Below are 22,946 nucleotides of genomic sequence, written 5' to 3' on the forward strand. Positions count from 1 at the left end.
TTGCTAATATTAATCCTCTCTTATTACCATTCGATGCTGTGATATGCGCGTTAAGTGATTTCAGGGTTTACAGAGCAGGAATGGCTTAGAGGATGGAAAGGAAGCATGCAAAAGTGGAAGGAATACAAAATATTGGAGGAATTGCTAAAGCTGTCCAGCCTGACCTCTTGGTACTAAATCAACCATAACTTGAGCTTCAAAGATTAAAATGAGGCAGTTTCAGTTGCGTTGAAAAGCTAACATCTAGGGCTTCGCAATGATATATAATTTACCATAGCTGCCCCAAAGATAAGTGACGCGCACATGTGACCTGGGAAAAATTCAATCCACGCGTACGCGTGGACGACGCGTACGCGTGGACGACGCGTACGCGTGACTTTTTCGCATGCTGGACGTATTAGAAATCGCTGGGGTGATTTCTGGCTATTTTGACCCAGTTTTCGACCCAGAAAACACAGATTAGAGGCTCTAAAGTGGGGGAATGCATCCATTCATGAAGACAACATTCATATTCACAGTTTTTAGGTTTTAGATGTAGTTTCTAGAGAGAGAGGCTCTCTCCTCTCTCTTAGGATTTAGGATTAGGATTCCTCTTAAAGGTTAGGTTTACTTCTTCTTCATTTTAGGTTCAATGTTCCTTTACTTTAATTTCTCTTCTACTTTTATTTATTCTATTATTTTAGTTTGTTAATATTAGTTTATGAACTCCATGTTAGGATTAATTTTCTTATTTAATACATATTGAGGTATTTCAGATTTAAGATTGCTTTCTTCAAATTCATGTTATTGATGCTTCCAAATTAATTTAGATTTCCCCCTTTGCTTTGGTTGAGTAATTGGTGACACTTGAGTTATCAAACTCAACTGTTGACTAAAAATTGGAATTTGCTGATTGATTTGGATCCCTCTAAAGCTAGTCTTTTCATAGGAGTTGACTAGGACTTGAGGAATCAAATTGATTAGTCCACTTGAATTTCCTTTATTTAGTAAGGGTTAACTAAGTGGGAGCAATAAACAATTCTTATCACACCTGATAAGGATAACTAGGATGGGATTTCCAGTTCTTATAACCTTGCAAGGGTGTTCATGATAATTAATTTACTTTATTGTTAATTTATTTCCTTGTTCCCTATTTCAAAAACCCAAAAATATACCTTTTTCCATAACTAACAATAAATCATACTTCCCTGCAATTCCTTGAGAGACGACCCGAGGTTTCAATACTTCGGTTATAAATTTTATTGGGTTTGCTTTAGTGACAAACAAATTTTTTGTACGAAAGGATTTTTGTTGGTTTAGAAGCTATACTTTCAACGAGAGCTTATTTGTAAAATTCTAGACCACGTAAGAATCCGTTCGTCATGCTACGACGACAGTTGGTAGAAACAAACCATGAAATTCCAATCCATCACAAGAAAGCTTGAGGGCCAATGCAAAGAGGTCATGCATTAAGATCAATGTCCAAAGAATTGAATCGAAGTTTTCAAAATTATTCAATCAAACAACTTGCAATAAGATAAAATATAAGGCGCAAGAACATAGAATTGAGTGATCGAACCCCTTACCCAATTTGTATCCACTCAATTCGCTCAGTGTTTAAGGTTTAACCACTCAATTCTCCTTTTAACATGCTTTTCAAAGATTTGCATGTCGTCTAACAATCGACTAGTATTTAGTGCATGAATAACAAATATCATGAGGTCTTTAGAGGAATGTAATGGGGCTAGGGTTCAGGTAGGATGAAATATGGGTAAGTGGACTTGAAGAATTAGCTCTTTAAGTAGATTGGGTGTCCACCTATTCCTATATCACCTATATACACATAACACTATAACCTATCTACCCATTTCCTTTTCTTTTCCCATCTCACCTCACTCATGCATTTCCTATATCACTCATTGCATCCTTTATTTTACTATTTATTTCATACTTTTTTATGTACTGATGAGCGGATAATTTATACGCTATTTCGCATTGTTTTTACATAGTTTTTAATATATTTTAGTTACTTTTTAGTATATTTTTATTAGTTTTTATGCAAAAATCACATTTCTAGATTTTGCTAGGAGTTTGTGTGTTTTTCTATGATTTCAGGTATTTTCTGGCTGAAATTGAGGGATGGTGCACGAATTTGCAATTCGCACAACTAACCAACAAGTGCACTGGGTCGTCCAAGTAATACCTTACGTGAGTAAGGGTCGATCCCACGGAGATTATTGGTTTGAAGCAATTTATGTTTATTTTATTAATCTTAGTCAGAATGTCAATAAGTTTATTTGGATTTAATTGTAAGAAGTAAAAGTGTTTGGAATAAGTAATTGTTACTTTATTAATGAAGAACATGTTGGGGTTTTGGAGATGCTTTGTCCTCTGACTTCAACTCTTCCTTGAAATCCTTTTCCATACGCAAGGCTCCTTCCATGGCAAGCTGTATGTAGGGTGTCACCATTGTCAGTGGCTACCTCCCATCTTCTCAGTGAAAATGGTCCAGATGCTCTGTCACAGCACGGCTAATCAGCTGTTGGTTCTCGATCATGTTGGAATAGGATCCATTGATCCTTTTGCGTTTGTCATCACGCCCAGCAATCGCGAGTTTGAAGCTCGTCACAGCCATTCAATCCTTGAATCCTACTCGGAATACCACATACAAGGTTTAGACATTCCGGATCCTCAAGAGTGGCCGCCATCAATTCTAGCTTATACCACGAAGATTCTGATTAAGGAATCTAAGAGAAGCTCATTCAATCTGATGTAGAACGAAGGTGGTTGTCAGGCACACGTTCATGGATTTGAGGAAGGTGATGAGTGTCATGGATCATCACCTTCTTCATGTTTAAGCACGAATGAACATCTTAGATAGGAACAAGCGTGTTTAAATGGAAAACAAAGGTAATTGTATTAATTCATCGAGACGCTGCAGAGCTCCTCACCCCTAACAATGGGGTTTAGAAACTCATGCTACCAAAAGGTACAAATTTCAGATCTAAAATGTCATGAGGTGCAAGATAAGTTTCTAAAAGTTGTTTAAATAGTAAACTAGTAACCTAGGTTTACAGAATATGAGTAAACTAAGATAATTGGTGCAGAAATCTACTTCTGGGGCCCACTTGGTGTGTGCTGGGGCTGAGACTAAAGCTTCTCACGTGCTTAGGCTGTTTCTGGAGTTGAACGCCAGGTTGTGACGTGTTTTGGGCGCTGAACTCCAACTTGTAACCTGTTTCTGGCGCTGGACGCCAGACAGCAGCATGATACTAGTGTTGAACGCCAATTTATGTCGTCTATCTTCGCATAAAGTATGGACTATTATATATTGCTAGAAAGCCCTGGATGTCTACTTTCCAACGCCGTTGAGAGTGCGCCAATTGGACCCCTGTAGCTCCAGAAAATCCATTTCGAGTGCAGGGAGGTCAGAATTTAACAGCATCAGCAGTCCTTTTTCAGCCTAACTCAGATTTTTACTCAGCTCCCTCAATTTCAGCCAGAAATTACCTGAAATCACAGAAAAACACACAAACTCATAGTAAAGTCCAGAAATATGATTTTTGCCTAAAAACTAATAAAATTCTATTAAAAACTAATTAAAACATGCTAAAATCTACATAAAAATACCCCCAAAAAGCGTATAAAATATCCGCTCATCACAACGCCAAACTTAAACTGTTGCTTGTCCTCAAGTAACTAGATAAATAAAAGAGGATAAAAAGAATCAAGAAGCAATAATATCTCAGAGTTTTAAGTGAAGCTCAGATTCTAATCAGATGAGCGGGGCTAGTAGCTTTTAGCTTCCAAACAGTTTTGGCATCTCACTTTATCCTTTGAAATTCAGAATGATTGGCATCCATAGGAACTCAGAATTCAGATAGTATTATTGATTCTCCTAGTGTAGTATGTTGATTCTTGAACACAGTTACTTTATGAGTCTTGGCCGTGGCCCTAAGCACTTTGTTTTCCAGTATTACCACCGGATACATGAATGCCACAGACACATGACTGGGTGAACCTTTTCAGATTGTGACTCAGCTTTGCTAAAGTCCCCAGTTAGAGGTGTCCAGAGCTCTTAAGCACACTCTTTTTGCTTTGGATCACGACTTTAACCACTCAGTCTCAAGCTTTTCACTTGGACCTGCATGCCACAAGCACATGGTTAGGGACAGCTTGATTTAGCCGCTTAGGCCTGGAATTACTTCCTTGGGCCCTCCTATCCACTGATGCTCAAAGCCTTGGATCCTTTTCACCCTTGCCTTTTGGTTTTAAGGGCTATTGGCTTTTTCTTTTTCTTGATCCAATGATTTCTTGTAAAAGTTTTTTTTTTCTACTGCCTTTTCTTGCTTCAAGAATCAAATTCATGATTTTTCAGATCATCAATAACATTTCTCTTTTTCATCATTCTTTCAAGAGCCAACAATTTTAACATTCATAAACAACAAGATCAAAAATATGCACTGTTCAAGCATTCATTCAGAAGACAAAAAGTATTGCCACCACATATAAATAATTAGAATTTTTCTTATTAAGAACTCGAAAAAATTATTGCCTCTTTATTCTAAAAATCTACTATTTTATTCATGTTTGATGATGATGAGAAAAATAAATTATAACTTAATTGAAAATAAAATCAAAGTAGATATGCTAATTACTACTACTCCTATATAACTTCTAAGGTAAAATCCTATAATAATACTATCACAGAGTTAAAGCTATAATTAGAACTTAACAACCTGTATTTTGGGAAGTGGATGTTCCTCTAGTCTGTGGGATGCTTGGTCCTTCAAAAATTAATTTCTGACGCTTCAGTGCACATCCTTGCTATTCCTGTTCCCTTAGGTGCCATGATCTTAATGAGTTTTAGCTCAGTGATAATGGCAAATCACACCAAACTTAGAGGTTTGCTTGTCCTCAAGCAAAAGAAAGGATAGGAGAGGAATAGAGGGAGAGGCAATTTCGAAATCCAAAAGATATGATGAGTTAAAAAAAAGATTTGAAAAAGATTTGGATTGGAAAAAGATTTGTGTTTATGAATTAAGATACATTTGATATTTAAAAAAAAAGGGATTTTAGAAATTAGGGTTTTTAGAAATTAGGATTAAAATTTTTGGAATTGAAGGATGATATTTTGAAGCATGTTTATGCAAGAAATCATGAATTGAAACATAAAAATTAGAAAATTTGTGAAGAAAAACGAATTTTACCTCCTCCCCACCATTCTGGCGTTAAACGCCCAAATGCTGCTTGTTTCTGGCATTTAACGCCCAATTGCTGCTTCTCCTGGGTGTTCAACGCCCAGCTGTTGCTTCTTTCTGGCGTTGAACGCCAGGAAGTCCTTTGTCACTGGGTGTTTTTCTAAACGCCCAGGATGCTGTAGTTTTGGCGTTAAACGCCCAGAAGGTGCTTCTTTCTGGCGTTCAACGCCCAGAAGATGCTCCTTTCTGGCGTTTAACGCCCAGATGGCTACCCTTACTGGCGTTGAACGCCCAGTGGGTGCTTCTTTTGGGCGTTCAACGCCAAAAATGTTTCTTACTGGCTTTTTCACGCCAGTGAGCTTCCAAATTCCCTTGTAACTCTGTGAATCCAATCAATTGCTATGTTACCTTGAAGATACTTTGACATATACCTGTAAAAATCAATTAATTAATCAAAACAAATAAAATGAAATTTTGTGATTGGCTGGGTTGCCTCACAGCAAGTGCTTCTTTAATGTCGTTAGCTGGACTATTACTGAGCTTTAATTAAGTCTCAGTTTTGAGCATTCTTGCTCAAAATTGCTTTCAAGATAATGTTTAACTCTCTGTCCATTAACAATGAACTTTTTGTTAGAGTCATTATCCTGAAGCTCTACGTATCCATATGGTGATACACTTGTAATTACATATGGACCTCTCCACCGGGGTTTTAATTTCCCGGGGAATAATTTGAGCCTAGAATTAAATAGCAGAACTTTCTGCCCCGGCTCAAAGACTCTAGATGACAATTTCTTATCATGCCATCTTTTTTCTTTCTCTTTATAAATTTTTGCATTCTCGAAAGCATTGAGTCTAAATTCCTCTAGCTCATTTAACTGAAGCAATCATTTTTCTCCAGCTAACTTGGCATCAAGGTTCAGGAATCTGGTTGCCCAGTAGGTCTTATGTTCCAGTTCCACTGGCAAGTGACATGCCTTTCCATACACAAGCTGATATGGAGAGGTCCCTATAGGGGTCTTGAATGCTGTTCTGTATGCCCACAGAGTATCATCTAAGCTTCTTGCCCAATCCCTTCTACGGTTAATTACAGTCCGTTCCAGGATTCTTTTAAGTTCTCTGTTAGAGACTTCAGCTTGCCCATTTGTCTGTGGATGATATGGAGTGACTACCCTGTGGCTAACTCCATAACGAACCAAAACAGAGTAAAGCTGTTTATTGCGGAAATGAGTGCCCCCATCACTGATTAATACTCTAGGGGTACCAAATCTGCTGAAGATGTGTTTCTGGAGGAATTTTAACACTGTTTTAGTGTCATTAGTAGGTGTTGCAATAGCTTCCACCCATTTGGATACATAATCCACTGCCACCAGAATATAAGTGTTTGAGTATGATGGTGGGAAAGGTCCCATGAAATCAATGCCCCATACATCAAACAACTCAATCTCCAAGATCCCTTGTTGAGGCATGGCATAACTGTGAGGCAGATTGCCAGATCTTTGGCAACTATCACAATTAAGCACAAACGCTCGGGAATCTTTATAGAGAGTAGGCCAGTAGAAGCCACATTGGAGGACTCTTGTGGCTGTTCGCTCACTTCCAAAATGTCCTCCATACTGTGATCCATGGCAATGCCATAGGATTCTCTGTGCTTCTTCTTTAGGCACACATCTATGGATTACTCTGTCTGCACATCTCTTAAAGAGATATGGTTGGTGCACGAAATTGTGATCAATACTTCTCACAACTCAAATAATCCCCGGTGATGAAACCAAAAACTTGGTGTTCAATACCATGGCATAAACACAACTTCGCACAACTAACCAGCAAGTGTACTGGGTCGTCCAAGTAATAAACCTTACGCGAGTAAGGGTCGATCCCACAGAGATTGTTGGTATGAAGCAAGCTATGGTCACCTTGTAAATCTCAGTCAGGCAAACTCAAATGGGTATGGTGATATGCGAATAAAACTATAAAGATAAGGATAGAGATACTTATGTAATTCATTGGTAGGAACTTCAGATAAGCGTATGAAGATTCCTTCCCTTCCGTCTCTCTGCTTTCCTACTGTCTTCATCCAATCCTTCTTACTTCTTTCCATGGCAAGCTTAAGCAAGGGTTTCACCGTTGTCAGTGGCTACCTCCCATCCTCTCAGTGGAAATGTTCAACGCACCCTGTCACGGCACGGCTATCCATCTGTCGGTTCTCGATCAGGCCGGAATAGAATCCAGTGATTCTTTTGCGCTGTCACTAACGCCCCGCCCTCAGGAGTTTGAAGCACGTCACAGTCATTCAATCATTGAATCCTACTCAGAATACCACAGACAAGGTTAGATCTTCCGGATTCTCTTGAATGCCGCCATCAGTTCTAGCCTATACCACGAAGACTCTGATCTCACGAAATGGATGGCTCGTTTGTCAGGCGAGCACTCGGTTGTCAGGCGATCAACCATGCATCGTGTATCAGGAATCCAAGAGATATTCACCCAATCGAAGGTAGAACGGAGGTGGTTGTTAGTCACACGTTCATAGGTGAGAATGATGATGAGTGTCACGGATCATCACATTCATCAAGTTGAAGAACAAGTGATATCTTAGAACAAGAACAAGCGGAATTGAATAGAAGAACAATAGTAATTGCATTAATACTCGAGGTACAGCAGAGCTCCACACCTTAATCTATGGTGTGTAGAAACTCCACCGTTGAAAATACATAAGAACAAGGTCTAGGCATGGCCGGATGGCCAGCCTCCCAATGAGGGTTCAATCATCAAAACATGATCAAAAGATCCAAAAGATTGAAAGATCTCCCAAATACAATAGTAAAAGGTCCTACTTATAGAAAACTAGTAGCCTAGGGTGTACAGAGATGAGTAAATGACATAAAAATCCACTTCCGGGCCCACTTGGTGTGTGCTTGGGCTGAGCAATGAAGCAGTTTCGTGTAGAGACTCCTCTTGGAGTTAAACGCCAGCGTTTATGCCAGTTTGGGCGTTTAACTCCCATTTTGGTGCCAGTTCCGGCGTTTAACGCTGGAATTCCTGAGGGTGAATTTGAACGCCGGTTTGGGCCATCAAATCTTGGGCAAAGTATGGACTATCATATATTGCTGGAAAGCCCAGGATGTCTACTTTCCAACGCCGTTGAGAGCGCGCCAATTGGGCTTCTGTAGCTCCAGAAAATCCGCTTTGAGTGCAGGGATGTCAGAATCCAACAGCATCTGCAGTCCTTTTTGGTCTCTGAATCAGATTTTTGCTCAGGTCCCTCAATTTCAGCCGGAAAATACCTGAAATCACAAAAAAACACACAATCTCATAGTAAAGTCCAGAAAAGTGAATTTTAACTAAAAACTAATAAAAATATACTAAAAACTAACTAGATCATACAAAAACATACTAAAAACAATGCCAAAAAGCGTACAAATTATCCGCTCATCACAACACCAAACTTAAATTGTTGCTTGTCCTCAAGCAACTGAAAATCAAACAAGATAAAAAGAATAGAATATGCAATGAATTCCAAAAACATCTATGAAGATCAGTATTAATTAGATGAGCGGGGCTTTTAGCTTTTTGCCTCTGAATAGTTTTGGCATCTCACTCTATCCTTTGAAATTCAGAATGATTGGCTTCTTTAGGAACTTAGAATCCAGATAGTGTTATTGATTCTCCTAGTAAAGTATGATGATTCTTGAACATAGCTACTTATTGAGTCTTGGCCGTGGCCCAAAGCACTCTGTCTTCCAGTATTACCACCGGATACATACATGCCACAGACACATAATTGGGTGAACCTTTTCAGATTGTGACTCAGCTTTGCTAGAGTCCCCAACTAGAGGTGTCCAGGGTTCTTAAGCACATTCTTATTGCCTTGGATCACAACTTTATTTCTTTCTTTTCTCTATTTTTTTCGAATTTTTTTCTTTTTTTTTTTCATTGCTTTTTCTTGCTTTAAGAATCATTTTAATGATTTTTCAGATCCTCAGTAACATGTCTCCTTTTTCATCATTCTTTCAAGAGCCAACATTCATGAACCACAAATTCAAAAGACATATGCACTGTTTAAGCATACATTCAGAAAACAAAAATATTGCCACCACATCAAAATAATTAAACTGTTATAAAATTCAAAATTCATGCAATTCTTTTTCTTTTTCAATTAAGCACGTTTTTTTTTTCAAGAAAGGTGATGGATTCATAGGACATTCATAACTTTAAGGCATAGACACTAAGACACTAATGATCACAAGACACAAACATGGACAAACATAAGCATTAATTTTTGAAAAACAGGAAAATAAAGAACAAGGAAATTAAAGAACGGGTCCACCTTAGTGATGGCGGCTCTTTCTTCCTCTTGAAGATCCTATGGAGTGCTTGAGCTCCTCAATGTCTCTTCCTTGTCTTTGTTGCTCCTCTCTCATGATTCTTTGATCTTCTCTAATTTCATGGAGGATGATGGAGTGTTCTTGATGCTCCACCCTTAGTTGTCCCATGTTGAAACTCAATTCTCCTAGGGAGGTGTTTAGTTGCTCCCAATAGTTTTGTGGAGGAAAGTGCATCCCTTGAGGCATCTCAGGGATCTCATGATGAGTGGGGTCTCTTGTGTGCTCCATCCTTTTCTTAGTGATGGGCTTGTCCTCATCAATAGGGATGTCTCCCTCTATGTCAACTCCAACTGAATAACAGAGGTGACAAATGAGATGGGGGAAGGCTAACCTTGCCAAGGTAGAGGACTTGTCCGCCACCTTATAAAGCTCTTGAGCTATAACCTCATGAACTTCTATTCCTTCTCCAATCATGATGCTATGAATCATGATAGCCTGGTCTATGGTAACTTCGGACCGGTTGCTAGTGGGGATGATGGAGCATTGGATAAACGCCAACCATCCTCTAGCCACGGGTTTGAGGTCATGCCTTCTCAGTTGAACCGGCTTCCCTCTTGAATCTCTCTTCCATTGGGCGCCCTCTTCACATATGACTGTGAGGACTTGGTCCAACCTTTGATCAAAGTTGACCCTTCTAGTGTAAGGATGTTCATCTCCTTGCATCATGGGCAAATTGAATGCCAGCCTTACACTTTCCGGACTAAAATCCAAGTATTTCCCCCGAACCATAGTAAGATAATTCTTTGGATCCGGGTTCACACTTTGATCATGGTTCTTGGTGATCCATGCAATGGCATAGAACTCTTGAACCATCAAGATTCCGACTTGTTGAATGGGGTTGGTAAGGACTTCCCAACCTCTTCTTCGGATCTCATGTCGGATCTCCGGATATTCACTCTTTTTGAGTGAAAAAGGGACCTCGGGGATCACCTTCTTCAAGGCCACAACTTCATAGAAATGGTCTTGATGCACCCTTGAGATGAATCTCTCCATCTCCCATGACTCGGAGGTGGAAGCTTTTGCCTTCCCTTTCCTCTTTCTAGAGGTTTCTCCGGCCTTGGATGCCATAAATGGTTATGGAAAAACAAAAAGCAATGATTTTACCACACCAAACTTAAAAGGTTGCTCGCCCTCGAGCAAAAGAAGAAAGAAGAGAGTAGAAGAAGAAGAAATGAAGGGAAAGGGAATGGCCTTTGTTTTCGGCCAAGAAGGGGAGACGTGGTGTGTATGTTGTGTGAAGATGAAGGAGTGAAGGAGGGTATGTATAGGAGAGGGGGAAGGGAGGGTTCGGTCATGTATGGGTGGGTTTGGGTGGGAAAGTGGTTTGAATTTGAATGGTGGGGTAGGTGGGGTTTTATGAAGGATGGATGTGAGTGGTGAAGAGAAAGATGGGATTTGATAGGTGAAGGGCTTTTGGGGAAGAGGTGTTGAGGTGATTGGTGAATGGGTGAAGAAGAGAGAGAGAGTGGTGGGGTAGGTGGGGATCCTGTGGGGTCCACAGATCCTGAGGTGTCAAGGAAAAGTCATCCCTGCACCAAATGGCAAGCAAAATTGCATTTTTAGGCATTTCTGGCGTTAAACGCCGGGCTGGTGCCCATTTCTGGCGTTTAACGCCAGCTCCTTACCCTTTTCTGGCGTTTAACGCCAGTCTGGTGCCCCTTTCTGGCGTTAAACGCCCAGAATGGTGCCAGACTGGGCGTTAAACGCCCATCTGCTACCCTTACTGGCGTTTAAACGCCAGTAGGTGCGTCCTCCAGGGTGTGCTATTTTTCTTCCTATTTTTTCATTCTGTTTTTGCTTTTTTCATTGATTTTGTGACTTCTCATGATCATCAACCTACAAAAGACATAAAATAACAAAAGAAAATAGTTAATTATAAAACATTGGGTTGCCTCCCAACAAGCGCTTCTTTAATGTCATTAGCTTGGCAGAGGATTCTCATGGAGCCTCAGAAATGTTCAGAGCTATGTTGGAACCTCCCAACACCAAACTTAGAGTTTGAATGTGGGGGTTCAACACCAAACTTAGAGTTTGGTTGTGGCCTCCCAACACCAAACTTAGAGTTTGACTGTGGGGGCTCTGTTTGGCTCTGTTTTGAGGGAAGCTCTTCATGCTTCCTCTCCATGATGACAGAGGGATATCCTTGAGCCTTAAACACCAAGGATTCTTCATTCACTTGAATGATCAACTCTCCTCTATCAACATCAATCACAGCCTTTGCTGTGGCTAGGAAGGGTCTGCCAAAGATGATGGATTCATCCATGCACTTCCCAGTCTCTAGGACTATGAAATCAGTAGGGATGTAATGGTCTGCCAATTGGGCTTTTGTAGCTCCAGAAAATCCGCTTCGAGTGCAGGGAGGTCAGAATCCAACAGCATCTGCAGTCCTTTTTGGTCTCTGAATCAGATTTTTGCTCAGGTCCCTCAATTTCAGCCAGAAAATACCTGAAATCACAGAAAAACACACAAACTCATAGTAAAGTCCAGAAAAGTGAATTTTAACTAAAAACTAATAAAAATATACTAAAAACTAACTAGATCATACCAAAAACATACTAAAAACAATGCCAAAAAGCGTACAAATTATCCGTTCATCAATGGTTCATCCCAAAGATAGTACTTTGCATCTGTGATCAACTTCTTTGATTGCTGCCTACTATACTCTTTGGGTATGAATCTTACTGCCTTGTAGTTTGCAATGTCTGCAAACCATGGCACTTCCTGGATGGCAAAGAGTTTCTCATCCGGGAAGGTCTCAGAGATCTCAGTGAGTGGGAGGGACGCCCCTTCTACTGGTTCTGTTCGGGACAGGTGATCTGCTACTTGGTTTTCTGTCCCTTTTTTGTCTCTTATTTCTATATCAAACTCTTGCAGAAGCAACACCCATCTGATGAGTCTGGGTTTTGAATCCTGCTTTGTGAGTAGATATTTAAGAGCAGCATGATCAATGTACACAATCACTTTTGATCCTACTAAATAGGATCTGAATTAGTCAATGGCGTAAACCACTGCAAGTAGCTCTTTTTCTGTGGTTGTGTAATTCTTTTGTGCGTCATTTAAAACACGACTGGCATAGTAAATGACGTGCAGAAGCTTATCATGTCTCTGTCCCAACACTACACCAATGGCATAGTCACTGGCATCACACATTAATTCAAATGGCAATGGCCAGTTTGGTGCAGAGATGTTTGGTGCTGTGACCAATTTAGCTTTCAGAGTCTTGACGATTGGATTTTTGACGGTTTAGAATTTCACTAATGAAATCTCGTTGTAAAGTATAGTTTCTAAACCAAGCAATAATCCTTTCATACAAAAAGTTGTTTGTCACTAAAACAAACCCCTAAAATTTATAAACTGAAGTATTGAAACCTCGGGTCGTTCTCCCTAGGAATTACAATAAAGTGTCTTGTTATTGGTTGAGTTATTTTGGGGTTTTGATATGAAGCATGAAAGATAAATGGCAAGAAAGTAAACTAAGGCCTAAAAAGGTCTTGGCAAGGGTTGGTGGTCAAGGATCTCTATCCTAATCACTAACCACAATATGAGAATTGGCAAGGATTAATCTCATTAAGTCATCCTCTAACTAGTAGTAAAGGAAAGTCAAATGAGCTATATTAATCCTAGTCCATAAGTCATAACTCTCCACTAATTCAATTAGTGAGAACTAGAGTCAATGGCTCCCAATCATCAATCTCTTGGACATTAGTAACTCAAGAGGTCCTAAGTTACCTTTCCAAGCCAAGAGTATAAAATCCTACTCTAAAATCCAACCAAGCATTTCATCAAACACTTGGAAGGCATAAAAGGAAAGCATAGTAAAATTGCAAGAGAAGTAAATCTACACTACTCAATTGCAAGGAATTAAACAACAACAAATCAAAAGAAACACAATTATTATGATTTACCTTTTATTGAATTGGAAGAAAATGGAAGGAGCAATACTAGATCTACAACAAAATGTAAGAACAACATAAAGGAAATTACAACAAAAGAATAGAAGAAGCATGAATATAACTACAAAGAAATTGAGAAGAGAGAAGTAGAAGAAGATGAATCTAAATCTAAATCTAAGAACTAAACCTAATCCTAATCCTAATTCTAGAGAGAAGTGAGAGCTTCTCTCTCTAGAAACTACTTCTAAACTAATCCTAATGTGTGTGTATGAGTTGGAATGTGAGATTCTCCCCTTTGGTCTTCAATCCTTGGCTTTAAATAGCATTTTTGGCGCCAAAGTTGGTTGCAATTGGGCCCCACAACCCTTCAGAATTCGTTGGTTGCGAATTCATTAAAAAATCATAAACCAGCAGCGACGCGTACGCGCACAGCACGCGTACGCGTCCATGGGGTAATTCGCAGGTGCGCGCAAGCGCCAGGTGCGCGCGCGCGTCCATGGGCGAGTCCAACTTCTGTGACTTTTCATGATTTCTCCACTTTGCATGCTTTCCCTCTTCACTCCTTTGATCCATTCCTAGCCTTTTCAATCTGAAATCACTAACAAACATATCAAGGCATCTAGTGGAATCAAAGGGAGATTAAAACCATCAAATTAAGGGTTGAAAAGCATGTTTTCACATCTAAGCACAAATAAGGAGACAATCACAAAACCATGCTATTTCATTGAATAAATGTGGGTAAAAGGTCATACAATCTCTTAAAATTAATACAAGATAAACCGTCAAAACGGGGTTTGTCAACCTCCCGACACTTAAACCAAGCATGTCCTCATGCTTAAACTAAGGATGAAGTAAAGGTATGGCATTTATTTAATGGAACTAACTAAATGCAATCTACCTATATGCAACTATCTACATGAATGCAATTGCTTGGTCAAAATAAATCAATTCCCAAGAAGCACATATGCACTAGGGCTAAGGACTAGCAAGTCTAATCCACAATTGAATTGAGTTATTAAATATTTTACAAACTTGCATGAAGAGATGATCATAGGCGAAAACATGTAATTGAGCATCAAACCCTCACCGGATGTGTTTGCACTCTATTCGCTCAAGTGTTTAGGGTTGAGTCTCTCAATTCTCCCCTAATCATGCTTTCCAAGATTTGTTCTTCTTCTAACAATCGACATATATTTCATGCATGCATACAAGTATCATGAGGTCTTTTCTTTGGTTGTAATGGGGCTAGGGTCAAGGTAGGATGCATATTTGGTCAAGTGAGCTTGAAATTTGAATCTTTGATAAGCTTAGACTTCCCACCTAACCTATGACATCCTATACAATTAAGTTCTAACCTAACTACCCATTCTTCACTTTTTCACATACTCATGCATTTTCTTTTCATTTCACAACACTCATGCATTGATTTTATTGAGCTACACTTTGCTTTGGGGCATTTTGTCCCCTTTTTATTTCTTTCTTTTTCTTCTTTTTCTTTCTTTTTCTATTTTTTTCTTTTTCTTTTCTTTTTTTTTCTTTTGTTTTTCTCATTTTTTTTCTATGTACAAGAGCATCAATGCATAAGGTCTATACATTTGGTCAATACATGAGTATGTACCCAATTTCCAATATTTTCAATAATAATACAAAACTACCCTTTTATTCACCCAATGTCCCAAGGTTCCCACACTTGAATGGTACTCACACACACTAGCCTAAGCTAATCAAAGATCTAAATAAGGACATTTATTGTTTTCCGCTTTAAGGCTTGTAATGTGCTAAATTAAGAACAAGTGGGTTAAGCGTAGGCTCAAATTGGCTAACAAAGGAATATAAAAGGTTGGCTATTTGGGTAAGTGAGCTAAATGAAATGATGGCCTCAATCATATAAATGCATGAATACACAAAATAATGGACATAAAGGATCAAACAAATCGAAGATTGCATTCATAGAAAGAGAATAATGCACACAAGAAGGAAAATTAGTGGTTATAAGATGTAACCACACCATTAGGCTCAAATCTCACTTGCTTGTGTTCTTAGCTCAAAAACCATGTTTCACAATATATATAATTCAAGCAAGTTCTATGAAAAGTTTTTACTCAAATCAATTGGTGCCCTATAGGTAGAATTCTTGAAAAATTTCATTATTTTGACTAAGCTTATTGTGTATACATATGCAAAAATTAAGAAATGCAAGTAAAAATCCTAAAATCCTAGAATGGAATGCAAAAGTGTTGGAATTAGAAACTTGTCACCCAAAATCGCCGACCGGTCGGACGACCTCCCCACACTTAAAAGTTTGCACCGTCCTCGGTGCACTCAAAGATGAGCAAGGGGGTACGGCGACTCTCCGGATTGCTACGTGTTCTTGGTCTTGCTTCCATGTTTGCTTGTGGTGCATTGTTCATGAAAAACAAAAATATAACACCATAAGATGAGACAATACAAAATCAAGGAAGCATACTTTGTTGGAATGAGGTAAATCACTAGAATTGAGTGAGTGAATTAGTGTGACATTAATGACAAATAGGTGTGTGAATTCTAAATTGCGCGGTTTAGAACACACATTAGCATAAAAGTTATATCACAAAAGAAGCATGCACTTTACTCATTCTAGTATGCTTGAGATGCTTTAAGTAAACTTGTAAGGTAAAACAAGCATTAAAGAAGCATGAAAGCATTCAAGTCAAACATATGGATGGATATAATCATGAAATACAATGCATTAAGGTAAATGCTCAACATCATCCATCAAGAAGTTGCCTAATCACAAAATAAGGCTCAAATCACATGGTGGCCAAATCATGTAATTCAAGAAGAGTTACAAGTTCGAAGGCAATTCTCATCACTTGGTATTTTCCAAAAGATAAGCATGAAAAACTCAAGACCAAGTAGTAATATATAACCTCAATCATAGGATCCAACAAAGATTATCTAAAAACATTAATGCTAAATTAGCATTTAGGCAATAAGAGGCAACAAGGTGTAGTAAACAAAGTCAATAATCCAACACTTATGAAGAAAATGGAGAAAATAAAATGAGAACCAAACTAAAGCTATCTAACAAACTAACTATCTAACTAATTAACTAACTAAAATAAATGGTTATCAATGGTGTTTGGAAGTGTTGGATGAGGGGTAGGAGGAGGGAAGAAGAAAGGAAAAGGAAAGAAATAGAAAGAGGAGAAGAAATGAAATGTGGTGAAGGAAGGAAATCCGCGCGTACGCGTGCATGCCGCGCTCGCGCGGATGGTTTATTTCGAGAGTGGCGCGTACGCGTCATGTGCGCGTACGCGCAAGTGGGGTTGTGCCAAAGGCACAACGCGCGCACAGTGCGGGCCTAACTCTCGGGTTAATGCATGGAAGGTGGAACTTCTCAACCCACGCGTACGCGTGCATGGCGCGCTCGCGTGGATGGTCGAAAATGCTCAATGTACGCGTACGCGTGCAGTGCGCGTACGCGTGGATGGTGCTCTGTTTTTCAAAAATTTTTGGTATGTTTTTACACCAATCCAAGCATTCCAAACTTCCAAATAGCTACCAAAACACCATAAAACCTTATTTAACATACTAAACTATCAAATGCACTTAACAAACTACCAAAACATGAAATTAAACTAATTCTACCCATATATTCAAAAGAGAAAATGAAAAGATTTTACCATGGTGGGGTGTCTCCCACCTAGCACTTTTATTTCTTGTCCTTAAGTTGGACTTATGGGGAGCTCCTCTCAAGGTGGCTTGTGCTTGTACTCATCTTGGAACTTCCACCAATGCTTGGACTTCCAATAAGCTCCATCATTCAAGATTAATATCTCCAAGCTTTGATGGAGTCCTTCACAAACCATGGGCTCCCAATGTTGATCCTCATGTGTTCCCGGATCCCATATTTTGTCTTCACACCCATCTCCAAGTTGATTATCATTAATCCATGTGGGTGGTGAGCAAGGTGAATTCTCAACAACGTGACCAAACATCCTTCTAGACCCATGTACTCTAGTTATACACCAACCTTTGCTATCAAGCTTTGGACATGTGACCATAGTGAACCTAGAATGATGCTTCCAACCACTAACCATCTCCTTTTTACTCTTAAAGCCACAAATATATCGAAGTTGACCATCCGTTTCAAGCAAACCATATTCAAGGGGAATAATAAAGCTTGAGTATAAGGAATTTACCCACTTGAATGAGAGAGTGGATGGTGGTGGCTTGGGGAGAGGTATCTCCAATGTGCTTGCAAGCTCTACTCCCTTGTTTGCTTCCTTGATTGCCTCCACCTTTTCACAAACTTCTTCACTTTCAATCCTTTGTTCATCAACTTCTTCTAACTCTTCTCCATCACTCAAGTCATAAATGGGAGGTTGAGAGAAATCTACCTCCACATCACTTTCAAATTCATTGGGAGAAGGTTCTTCAAATTCAAAGGATTCTTCACCAAGAAGATTGGATGCATGATCTTCATCACCAAGGGAACTCAATTCTTGCTTCACTCCTTCCAAGTCTTCATATGGGGTATGCCTTGGAGGTTGTGCACATTCCTCCTTAACATCAACTTCAATCTTCTTGGGGGGGTTTTCTATAACTCTAGGTTCCCATGGATGTTCCGCATCTCCTAAGTCTTCAACCACTTCTTCCTTTTCTTCAATGGTCATAGGTTCCTCCAATTGTTCTAACACAAAGTAGCATTCCTCCTTTTCCACCGAAGTTTCCAATCTCTCCTTTAAGCTATGCTCCTCTTTAGATTCTCCACATGTAGCTATGGGAGTTTCTTGAGTGTCCAAAAGTTGGGATGCTAGCCGGTTTACCACCTCATCCAAGGTGGTCATGAATTGTTGCACATCCCTTGTCATCTCCTCTTGTCCTTGAAGAAGAACACCGAGGGTTTCCTCCATTAGAGATTGGGGTGGATGGGAGGGTTCATCATTTTGGAGAAAGGGTTCATTATAGGAAGATGGTTCTTCTTGGTAAGGTGGTGGTGTGTATTGAGGTGGTTCTTGGGAGTAGTAATCTTGGAATTGTGGTTCCATGTATGGCTCATATGGTTCAAAAGGAGGTTGGTATGGTGGGTAAGGATCATGGTCATATGGAGGTGTTTGTTGAAAATAGGCTTGTGAGTGTGGTTGAGGTTCATGTTGAGGATATGACTCATAGGCATATGGTGGTGGTTCTTGAAAGTCACAAGGGTGTTCACCATAGCCATTTGATTGATATGTATCAAAGAATGGCTCTTCCTCATAGTGCATTGGTGGGGGTTGTTGCCATGAGGATTGAGCATAAGCATATGGCTCTTCCCACCTTTGATTGTCCCATCCTTGATACACATCTCCATTATAGTCCTCATCACCTACAACATAATTGTAACTACACTCATAGCCAAAGTGAGAATTCATGATAGCAAGAGAGGGCAAAAACAAAAATAGTAACAAATAAAGAGAACAAACTAAAAACTAACAAAGAAGCAAAAAGCAAAAATATTCACAATATTCACATATATACAATAACCAATAACATAACACCATTGCAATTCCCCGGCAACGGCGCCATTTTGACGATTGGATTTTTGACGGTTTAGAATTTCACTAATGAAATCTCGTTGTAAAGTATAGTTTCTAAACCAAGCAATAATCCTTTCATACAAAAAGTTGTTTGTCACTAAAACAAACCCCTAAAATTTATAAACCAAAGTATTGAAACCTCGGGTCGTTCTCCCTAGGAATTACAATAAAGTGTCTTGTTATTGGTTGAGTTATTTTGGGGTTTTGATATGAAGCATGAAAGATAAATGGCAAGAAAGTAAACTAAGGCCTAAAAAGGTCTTGGCAAGGGTTGGTGGTCAAGGATCTCTATCCTAATCACTAACCACAATATGAGAATTGGCAAGGATTAATCTCATTAAGTCATCCTCTAACTAGTAGTAAAGGAAAGTCAAATGAGCTATATTAATCCTAGTCCATAAGTCCTAACTCTCCACTAATTCAATTAGTGAGAACTAGAGTCAATGACTCCCAATCATCAATCTCTTGGACATTAGTAACTCAAGAGGTCCTAAGTTACCTTTCCAAGCCAAGAGTATAAAATCCTACTCTAAAATCCAACCAAGCATTTCATCAAACACTTGGAAGGCATAAAAGGAAAGCATAGTAAAATTGCAAGAGAAGTAAATCTACACTACTCAATTGCAAGGAATTAAACAACAACAAATCAAAAGAAACACAATTATTATGATTTACCTTTTATTGAATTGGAAGAAAATGGAAGGAGCAATACTAGATCTACAACAAAATGTAAGAACAACATAAAGGAAATTACAACAAAAGAATAGAAGAAGCATGAATATAACTACAAAGAAATTGAGAAGAGAGAAGTAGAAGAAGATGAATCTAAATCTAAATCTAAGAACTAAACCTAATCCTAATCCTAATTCTAGAGAGAAGTGAGAGCTTCTCTCTCTAGAAACTACTTCTAAATTAATCCTAATGTGTGTGTATGAGTTGGAATGTGAGATTCTCCCCTTTGGTCTTCAATCCTTGGCTTTAAATAGCATTTTTGGCGCCAAAGTTGGTTGCAATTGGGCCCCACAACCCTTCAGAATTCGTTGGTTGCGAATTCATTAAAAAATCATAAACCAGCAGCGACGCGTACGCGCACAGCACGCGTACGCGTCCATGGGGTAATTCGCAGGTGCGCGCAAGCGCCAGGTGCGCGCGCGCGTCCATGGGCGAGTCCAACTTCTGTGACTTTTCATGATTTCTCCACTTTGCATGCTTTCCCTCTTCACTCCTTTGATCCATTCCTAGCCTTTTCAATCTGAAATCACTAACAAACATATCAAGGCATCTAGTGGAATCAAAGGGAGATTAAAACCATCAAATTAAGGGTTGAAAAGCATGTTTTCACATCTAAGCACAAATAAGGAGACAATCACAAAACCATGCTATTTCATTGAATAAATGTGGGTAAAAGGTCATACAATCTCTTAAAATTAATACAAGATAAACCGTCAAAACGGGGTTTGTCAAGTCTCAAATGCCTGCAGACACTCTTTATCAAAGATAAATGGCGTGTCAGCAGCTAGCAGATTACTTAGAGGTTTGGCAATTTTTGAAAAATCCTTTATAAACCTCCTATAGAATCCTGCATGCCCTAGAAAGCTTCTAATTGCCTTAACATTGGCTGGTGGTGGTAATTTTTCAATTACCTCTACCTTAGCTTGATCCACCTCTATTCCCTTGTTCGAAATTTTGTGCCCAAGGACAATTCCTTCAGTCACCATAAAGTGACATTTTTCCCAGTTTAAAACCAGGTTAGTCTCTTGGCATCTTTTTAGAACAAGTGCTAAATGGTTAAGGCAGGAGCTGACTGAGTCTCCAAATACTGAAAATTCATCCATGAAGACTTCCAGAAACTTCTCTACCATATCAGAAAAGATAGAGAGCATGCACCTTTGAAAGGTTGCAGGTGCATTGCATAAGCCAAATGGCATCCTTCTGTATGCAAATACTCCAGATGGACATGTGAATGCCGTTTTCTCTTGATCCTTAGGATCTACTGCAATTTGATTATAACCTGAATATCCATCCAGAAAATAGTAGTATTCATGACCTACTAGTCTTTCTAGCATCTGGTCTATGAATGGTAAAGGAAAATGATCCTTTCTGGTGGCTGTATTGAGCCTTCTATAATCAATACACATACGCCACCCTGTAACTGTTCTTGTAGGAACCAGTTCATTTTTTTCATTGTGAACCACTGTCATGCCACCTTTCTTAGGGACAACTTGGATAGGGCTCACCCAGGGGCTGTCAGAAATAGGATAAATAATCCCAACCTCTAGTAATTTAGAGATGTCCTCTAACTCTGATTCGAGACTCTCAGCCATATTGACCTCTCTCACCAGAGAGTCAATGATATCAACACTCATGCAGTCATTTGGGGTGTCTGGATGTTGCATAACTTTGACAACATTCAACTTGAACTCCTCCTCATTGACTCTCAGGGTTACTTCCTCTTTTTGGACGTCAATGAGGGTTTGGCCAGTTGCTAGGAAAGGTCTTCCTAGAATGAGAGTTGCACTCTTGTGCTCCTCCATTTCCAGCACCACAAAGTCAGTAGGAAAGGCAAATGGCCCAACCTTGACAATCATGTCTTCAATCACGCCTGATGGGTATTTAATGGAGCCATCAGCAAGTTGAAGACATATCCGGGTTGGTTTGATTTTTTCAGTCAAACCAAGCTTTCTGATAGTAGATGCGGGTATTAGGTTGATACTTGCCCCAAGATCACATAAAGCTTGCTTGGTGCAATTACCCTCTAATGTGCATGGTATCATAAAGCTCCCGGGATCCTTAAGCTTCTTAGGTAAGCTTTTCAAAATGACTGCACTGCATTCTTCAGTGAGGTAAAATTTTTCAGTTTCCCTCCAATCCTTCTTATGACTTAAGATCTCTTTCATGAACTTAGCATAAGAGGGTATTTGCTCAAGTGCTTCTGCAAATGGAATCTTTATTTCAAGAGTCCTGAGATAGTCTGCAAAGCGAGCAAATTGCTTATCCTGTTCCGCTTGGCGGAGTTTTTGAGGATAAGGCATTTTGGCTTTATATTCCTTAACCTTAGTTGCTGCAGGTTTATTACTTATAGAAGTGGGTTGGGAAGCCTTTTTAGAAGGGTTGTTATCAGTACTTGTATGTGATTGATCCCCCACTGGCCAGGGGTGGAAGCTGGAGTGGCGTTAGACGCCAACTCCTTATTTGTTACTGGCGTTTGAGTGCCAGAACTGTGCTCCCTTTGGGCATTCAACGCCGGATTCATGCTTGTTTCTGGCGTTGAACTTCAGGAATGAGCATGGTCTGGGCGTTCAGTGCCAGCATTATTCCTCTCTGGGCTCTGATTGTCCTCAGAGGGATTTTGGGTAGCCATTTGTTCATTTCTTGGCTTCCTGCTGCTTTGAAGTGAGGTATTTAATGTTTTCCCACTTCTTAATTGAACTGCTTGGCATTCTTCTGTTATTTGTTTTGACAGTTGCTTTTCTATTTGCTTTAACTGTACTTCCATATTTCTGTTAGCCATTTTTGTTTCCTGTAGTATTTCCTTGAATTCGGCTAGCTGCTGAGTTAGAAAGTCTAATTGCTGATTGAATTCATTAGCCTGATCCACAGGACTGAGTTCAGCAGTTACTGTTTTAGCTTCTTCTTTCATGGAGGATTCACTGCTTAGGTACATATGCTGATTTCTAGCAACTGTATCAATAAGCTCTTGAGCTTCTTCAATTGTTTTTCTCATATGTATAGATCCACCAGCTGAGTGGTCTAGAGAAATCCGAGCTTTTTCTGTAAGCCCATAGTAGAAGATGTCTAGTTGTACCCACTTTGAAAATATTTCAGAGGGGCATTTTCTTAGCATCTCTCTGTATCTCTCCCAGGCATCATAAAGGGATTCATTATCTCCTTGTTTGAAGCCTTGGATACTTAGCCTTAGCTGTGTCA

Source organism: Arachis hypogaea, chromosome 10 (genome assembly GCF_003086295.3).
Source record: "Arachis hypogaea cultivar Tifrunner chromosome 10, arahy.Tifrunner.gnm2.J5K5, whole genome shotgun sequence".
In the NCBI taxonomy this organism is placed as follows: Eukaryota; Viridiplantae; Streptophyta; class Magnoliopsida; order Fabales; family Fabaceae; genus Arachis; species Arachis hypogaea.